Consider the following 8289-nt stretch of genomic DNA (forward strand, 5'->3'; position numbering starts at 1 on the left):
TGATGTCTAATAGAAATCCTGGTCACATACCTCTCTGCATGATGTTCACTGCATCACAATTTACCTCTGTTTTACTTTGTACAGCACATTATGTTAAATACCTCCTCAGCATGAACCTCTGACCTTTCAAATAACTCATTATTTCAAATTCATATGATTAAGGAACCAAAAGACACCAAACCTGAATAAACTACTTGGTTTGTGGTTTGTGAGATGAGCTGGTCTGTGCAGAGGAGTCAGTCCTCCAGAGGTTGGTGCACCAACTGTATTTAACTTTTTAAAGACACACCAGCAGAGAGAGCAGGGGTGAAGGATTCTGGCAGAACAGGTTCTTCCATGAGGGGAACTTTTTTTGCCCTGCTCTGAGTCTCTCAGGCAACACAACTTTCTCCTCTGGCTTCTTACAGATCCCACCTCCTCTACTGAGACCCTAACACCAGAGCATGGTTTCAACTCGGACCAGCTTTTACACAAAAACACCCATGTGATGGACTCAGCTTGCTGGAGCAGCACATAGGTGCAAGCTCAGCCTGAGAGGCATATTTCAGGTCAGTAAGACCTCCATTTATCTCTGTGGTGTTCTGAAACACTGCAGGCTGCTGGACAATGCCAAACAAAAGCATCCGGCACTGTCTCACAAGTGTTTTGACCACATGGGGGCGCTCTCTCCACACACTGCCGCTGAGGCCAGCGCAGTCCATCACACAAAGAGTCTTCTGGAACTTTTCTGTTTCATGCATCAGCATCAGCATCTCAAATGGTTCAGATTTGCAATGTATTAAGCAGGGAGTGGTGAAAGTTTGTAAATAGGACAGAAGTTAGCTGGAGGAAAATTATTACTTTTATTATCTGTTAAAGTTTCATGCTGTCTGGCTTTAGGTCTATAGGCTACTATGCTGCATGTTTAAGGTGAGCCTAACACAACCACATATCAGGGAGAGGTTGAAAGATAAGATTGGGGAAGAAAATAGAACCGAATACATGTTCTAATGATTTGTGTTTGAGTAACATTTGCCTTGATACTACACTTTTGGGTAATTATTCACATCTATTATAAGAGCCAATGGGCTTTGGGCTGAAGAGAGAATAGAAAATACTGAGACATTGACACATTGTTGCTTTGGAAACATGGACAGAAATATAAAACATCAGACTGTGAAGGTCACAGTGGCCTGGTGTAAACATACACACATTTTCTATCTACTCTTTCGAGGCAGTTTCATTTCACCTCGCTTGATGAATGACTGCAACCTGCTGATTTGATAAACACACACACACACATGCCCTGATGACAGACTAATAGCAACTCAAATCAAGGCCTATAAATCAAATAAACAGGTTGAAAATATTTTCATGACGTCTGCTTGACTTTTGAAAATTGGAACTGGACTGAACAGTTTCTATGTTCGTCTGCTAACAAATTTGCATTTCAGCTACTTTTGTTTTAGCACCTGTCTTTATGCAATGTCATGCCTTAGAGATTGGTTCTGTGGTGCTCAAGTAGCCTATACATAAAGCTCCCTGGGAAAATGCTGCTTTAACACTCACATTCAGGAACACTTTGTGTTGGTCTGGTCAGCACTGTGGCTGTTACATGCTGCTGACCAGGAATCATTGAGACAATCTAACATATTATTCAACCTTGACCAGAGGCAAAGCTGCGACATGTAGAAGAATCTTTGTTTATACAGACACACACACACACACACAGAAAGAAACAGACAAAAGCCATCGACATCCTCTTCACTAATGGTGTTCATGAGACCTGCTGCTGCAGAGAATACTAATGCTACTAATAGGTCTACTACTTCTGCTACTAGCACTGTCGCACTGTCTGCAACTATTAATAATACTGCTGTCCCTGGTACTGTTGCTACTGCTACATCATCTGCATCACCACTCATCTCTGACAAGGTGATGATTATTCATCATGGTGGAACGTAACTAAGTACATTTACTCACATACTGGACATGAAAGTGCAATTTTAAGGTTATTTCCTTTATCTACATTATGTTACTTAATACGTCTACATATTGAATGTATTACTGCAGTACAGTACATCTCACAGCTGTAGTTACTTCACAATGAAATACAACATTAAAAAATGAATAGCTTATCAGACACACTGCATTAACAATTAACCCAGAGGTAAAGCTACTTAGCCATTTATCTTTTATTCAAACTACAGCAACCTAGGTTCAAGCCCAATTTGTGGCCCTTGTCTTTATTTCTTCTCATTTCACCTAGGGAAAAAAACCCAGCAAATTAGTTGTTGTTTTTTGTAAAGGAAAGGATTTACACAGTTGTTACTAATTATTTGGCTTGTGATGGGTTACTTGGAGAGAACTGTAGTTGGGTTTGTTAAGTTTTAAATGATAAAGCCCCGCCCACTTGACACACTCCCGTGTTGAACGTGATTGTTTAATGACTTCCGCTGATCACTAGCTTATAGCTACTTCTGGAGCAACTCATCAGCTGCTTCCAAAGACACTCTGTACATACAGTAATTATTATTATGTCGTAGTTTAGATTCTTCTTTAGATTGACTCTGGTTGAGTTTGAATAAAAGATTGTCTCAGTGACTGACACTGTGACTGTCACAGTAATGAAGGAGCATTTTCACATAGAGCTTGGTCATATACAAATTTGAATGAGCCCAACTCCAAGACTGGAAATCACTGGACAACAGAAGCAGACCCTAGCCTGAGCTTCACTTGAGCTACAGCTGTATAATGCTACCAAAGCTACTCATTGGTGCATCAGTATCATATATAATTACATATAAGTCACAGGTGTCACAGCTGATAGTCACATGCTGGTTTATCAGAAGACAGGAAATTAAATTCATTGGCTTCAGTCTAACATCACCATGTTAGACTGAAGCTGAATGGCCAATGAATCTTTGTAGTGTAGTTAAATACACAAGGCAATCAATACAAAAGGTAAACAAGGGTGTTGTCCATCTAAAGTTATATACAACCTACAGCAAATTAACAGTAGAAGAAGTAAATATCATACTGTCAGTACTGCATTAAGAAGCTGAGACTGGAGACACATACACTGAGAACAGTCAGTCATTCGGATCGCACCTAAACACACTAAAGTCACTTCATCTGATCTCAGGTGCTCACCTGAGCTCTGTATGAACAGACATCGACCTGCCTGTCACTTATTTACCTCAGCCTGTTGGTCTTTGATTTTTAAACCAGCCACATTTTCCTCAGAGGCCAGTATAAAATGAACAAAACACCGTTAGAGTCACAACAAGAATGAGTATAACACTGGACCAGTCAGGAGCTTCAAACTTTGAATCAATATTTAATTTGAAGAAGCTGAAAAGCTTCTGGCAAAATGTAAAAATGTTTTGAGTGAAGAATGTGGACAACCTGATTATAGATATGTACAGACTTACTTTTCCTGTGTCTATTCAGTTGTTACATTGTTACATGTTACATTGTTTTGCTGCTTTTCATGCATTTATATTACTACCTGTTTTGACATGAACAAACTGTTGTCTTGCATGCTGCATTCAGCAACTGCATGCCTACTAGCTTATTTGTAATTTTTTTTATTTTATTTATATTTTCCCAATATGCATCATGTGGCATCAGCATGAATCAAAAATAATTATTAAAGGTAGGGGAGGAGATCTTTTTCTGTAGCATTTATTTTACTGTATTGCTTGATATCCTCTTCACACCCTGACTGCAACCAATTAATTAAATGTTTTTTCACAAAAATGAAAAATGTCAATGTGGAATGGACAATCCTGTAAAAACACCATCCGATCATTTTCAATGCCACAAACGAATTCATTGGATCGCGATGCGTCTTTCAAACTACCATCTGCCCCTCCCTCCCCCCTCTGCATGTACCCCTCTTTTTGCACTAATTGCGCACGTGCTCAGAGTCTTCAACGATTTACGATATGGAAAAGACAACACCAGAGCTTATGCTAGCTTGCTAAATTCAACGACAGGTGTGGGTGTGACTGGTTGTCTATATGTAAGCTGAGTGATAGACAAGGTGACCAGGGTGTGAGACCCTGCTCCAGCCCCCCAAGGAACCTACAATAGATGGATGTTACAGAAAACCTTTCATCACAGACTAAGAGAGACAAAAAAAGAGAAAAGGGAAACACCTCTGATATACTGTATAAAAAAAAACCTTTGCTGGGAAATGACAAGCTGCAGCCAATCCCTTTTATTCAGTGGAAAGACTGTGTGTATGTGTGTGTGTGGGTGTGTGTGTGTGGTAGTGAGGGTGTGACAACGTGTTTTATTCAATGTGTCATCGTTTTCCGAGAGAATAAAATAGAATAAACACAACTATAAAAGCCACATGTTGACAGGAAAGGTCAGTGGTAGGAATATGATCATCTCCCACCACACAGAAACGCAGCTTGACCTCAGTCCAACATTAGGATCTTTGTTATGGAGAGATGTGATAACCTTGTGGACACCGGATGGCACAATGTCTATAACTTTCTCTAAATCATTTTAGTTGTTGGTTTTTTTTTTTTTTTGCTTAAGTCATACACATCCTGCACAGATGTAAACTTGAATGTATTAATGATTATGATGATATCACTCAGATGAGGAGCATTATCAACAACATGAGGACGCATTTCCTGCTTCCTTGATAAATGACTCGGCAAGAAAACACAAAGACTGCTATGGTATTTCCTGGAGGGCCAAAGATTGTTCAAAGCCAAACGACTGTTTTGCTGTTGTGGGCCATAAAGATAAGTCGATGAAATAAAGATCCTACCTGTAAACTGTAAAATAGTTGTTCAGAAGCTGTAAATCAATATTTCTTCTGTTTACCTTCTTTGTTTTGAAGTCGTCCCTTTGAACCCTGCATGTGACCATGAAATCCAAGAAATAGGTGACTGGAGCAAAATCTTGTTTACAGCCTAATCTGTACTACTCACTGGCATGGTATCACACAGAGAAAGATTCAGTACCTGTGTGCGAATTCCCTGCAGTAGACTGCAGCCCAGTCTGGGAGCCCCCACTAAACAGGTGCACAGTCCCAAACACATATAGGATGCACTCACACATGAAGGTTAAATATTTGTTTGGGGATTATTTTTAATGTATTAGTTGTCTTCTAGTAAGGCGACACAGTCACTGACAGCAGTGGCACTTTTGCTTTGCTGCAAGACAATTCTGGGTTTGACACCCGGCCAGAGGCTGGCTACGATAGCTTCCTCCATACAGTCCAAAGACATGCACACTAGGTTGATTGGTGACTCTAAATTGCTTGTATGATAATTTTGTTTTTGTCTGTGATAGACAGTCCCTATGTCTACTGGGATGGATGGATGGATGGATGGATGGATGGATGGATGGATGGATGGATGGATGGATGGATGGATGGATGGATGGATGGATGGATGGATGGATGGATGGATGGATGGATGGATGGATGGATGGATGGATGGATGGATGGACCATCCTCTCTCTCTAAGGTGATATCTATACTGTCATGTCACGGAGGCACATCCATGAATTCTGTTTGTTTTGGGTTAGTAGAGGTAGTCTGAGTAAAAGCTAAGTAATAAATAATTCATTGATCAAATCATATATATACTGTACTACCTGCAGTTCTCTGAGCCATTACATACTGAGTGGATGTGTTTGTAGACAGGGAAGCCATGCTGCCTTCAATCCTGTAAACATGGTTGTGTGTAATGTGCAAATTCAGTGAGTGAGTTTGGATGCTGTTTCTTCCTGTTAGCTGTGTGTCTCAGTGCTTGCCGCCACCACTGCCACCACTGTCCTCAGTTAAATAAGCGCCATCTCACCACAAAACCTTTACACCTTTACCCCTTGACTTAACTCTTTCTGTTTGTTCTGCTAACATGCCTCAAAGTCCTCTACACCTCAGCCATAGCATTTATTGGATTGGTGCTTTTTATTAAAGTTGAGCGGTGACCTTTTCTCAGCTCCGGCATCTCATTCACTTACAGCAAACAGTGGACCACTGCCGAGGTTTTCTCTTTACGCTGGAAAAATTGCCGTTTGTCTGCTGCTGGTTTGCTGAGCTATAGAGAAGCAGATGGGTGCTGAAAAGAGGGGGAAAAACACCTTGAGGTGTCTGGTTTCCTCATGACTTCTCCAAAAGCTTCTGTATCAGCTAACATATGCAGCATTACAGCTGACCTCAGTGCTTCATGCATTATCCCTGTGTATCGGTACTGTAAGGTATCATGTCACACATTCAGTAGGCTATGTAAATCTAAAACTCTGTAAACAAATGTGAAAAGTACAATATGACATTAATTCTATTGCAAACTACAAATAACATAGTTTTGAAACTTAATACTTAAAATGCATTTAAACTTTCATCAAGTGTTTGACATTCATGGAACCATTATAAGAAAATGGCCCCATTTACAAAAACAAGTAAAAGCTCCCCCACCTCTCATTTATGGGACCACCAGACTGGTACCTTTTTTTTCTTCTTTTCTTTTAACATTTTGGTCATTTTGTCTCTGGTTCAGTTGTTTTGTGTCTCTTTATAGTCATTGTGTGTCTCTTTGTGGTGCTTTGTGTCTCTTTATGGTCAGTTTTGGTCTCTCTGTGATCATTTTGTGTCTCTTTATACTCATTTTGTATAACTGTGGTCATTTTGTGTCTCTTTGTGGTTGTATTGTGTCATTTTAAGCCCCTGAGTCAGTGCCTGGAGCTCCTGTTCAATAAATAATCCATCTGTGTCGGAGGGGAATACATGATATGATGATTTTTTGCTATTTTCCCCAAGAGATGTCTAGTTCCTACGCATCATGGAGACCTAGTGGTCAAAGACCCCTACCATGTAACAGCAGCCAGTGTCTCTGGCTGGGGCCCTTTGCATCATGTCATTCACCTCTCCCCCTGGCCTCACATCACCCCTCAGATTCTCTACTGTACATTAACCAATAAAGGCAAACATGCCTGAAACATAGTCTAAAGTCTGAAGTTTATCCTCAGGCCAATACTGTAGAAAAATAATAATAATAATAATAAAAATTGTAGTAGCACTACAGGAAAAGTTATAGGTTCGCCCTCTAAGAGCGAGCTCACCTTGAATGACAGAACATGTTGCACATTGCATCGCACATGAGCAGCACTAATCTAAAACATCACAAGACTTTTCATTCCTGCAGGCTGGATTCAGACCATGATTAACTCTACTGAAACAAGCAGCTCTACAAGGCTCCACTTATGCACAGTGGTGCTTTAGCTAACTGCTGATGTCCGCTTGCCAACATGTTCACAATGACAATGCTACTGTATCGTGCTGTGGCTCAGCAGGTTTAATGTCTACCATCTCATTTCAGGATGTTAGGATGCTCATATTTGCTAATTAACATTATAAATAAAGTACAGCTGAGGGTGATGGGAGTGACAGTAGTTTTGCGGGTGTATGGTCTTAATCCAAGGCACTGGTTGTCTGGGGATTGCTCCAAGCCATAATATAAGGATTCATAGTCGGTGGACAAGGTGCCAATCAATCTCATAGATGTTGAAAGGAGATAAGTGAAACCCTTGGCCTTCTGGAGGAGCTAGATGAAACGCTGGGATATAATCATCGTTCCGTGTACGGCTTAATATTCAGCTATGACTGCCGGCAATTATAATCAGCACCAACACAAGGCAATTAAAAGAAGATGTGGTTGTTTAGAGTAAAAATCTGTCCCGATCACTTTAGGTTATTGAATGATCAGTTATTGAAGACATGACCAATCCAAAAAAAAAATCACATCGCAGGTGGACATTGCTGACCGGCCCATCATCTGGAGTATATGGAACAACGTACACCCCCTTGCTCTCCATCGTGAACAGCTGCTTCAATAACACAGGTAACATTGCATGTTTCATGCAACGAAAATATGCAAGAGCACAGGTTTTGCCCTTGAGGGGTGAGAGTTGGGGTTTGCAGCAGAGATTGAAAATGTCTTTGTTCTCTCTGCTGTTTGAGTAAATGTTGGGTTGAGCATGCAGACAGTCAACATTGTGTCATTTTATAGCCGGTCTGCACACACACATCACTTCCCTGCTCACGTGGACTCCTCCCCAGCCTCAGCAGCGGCTTCACCCCCCCCCCCCCCCCCCCTCATCTCCCTTCCCCTCCTTTCTGCAGGACAACTTCCCGCAGCTCATTACTTTCCCTCTGCCGTCTACTAAATCTTTGACATGTTTATTATCAGGCCAAGTTTTGTTGATTCCAGGCAAGGGAATAAAAAGGCTTTTGATTGTATACCATCTCCTTCCTCAAAGCGCTCACAACTCAACGCCCAA

This window comes from Trachurus trachurus (genome assembly GCF_905171665.1).
Source record: "Trachurus trachurus genome assembly, chromosome: 7".
Classification (NCBI taxonomy): domain Eukaryota; kingdom Metazoa; phylum Chordata; class Actinopteri; order Carangiformes; family Carangidae; genus Trachurus; species Trachurus trachurus.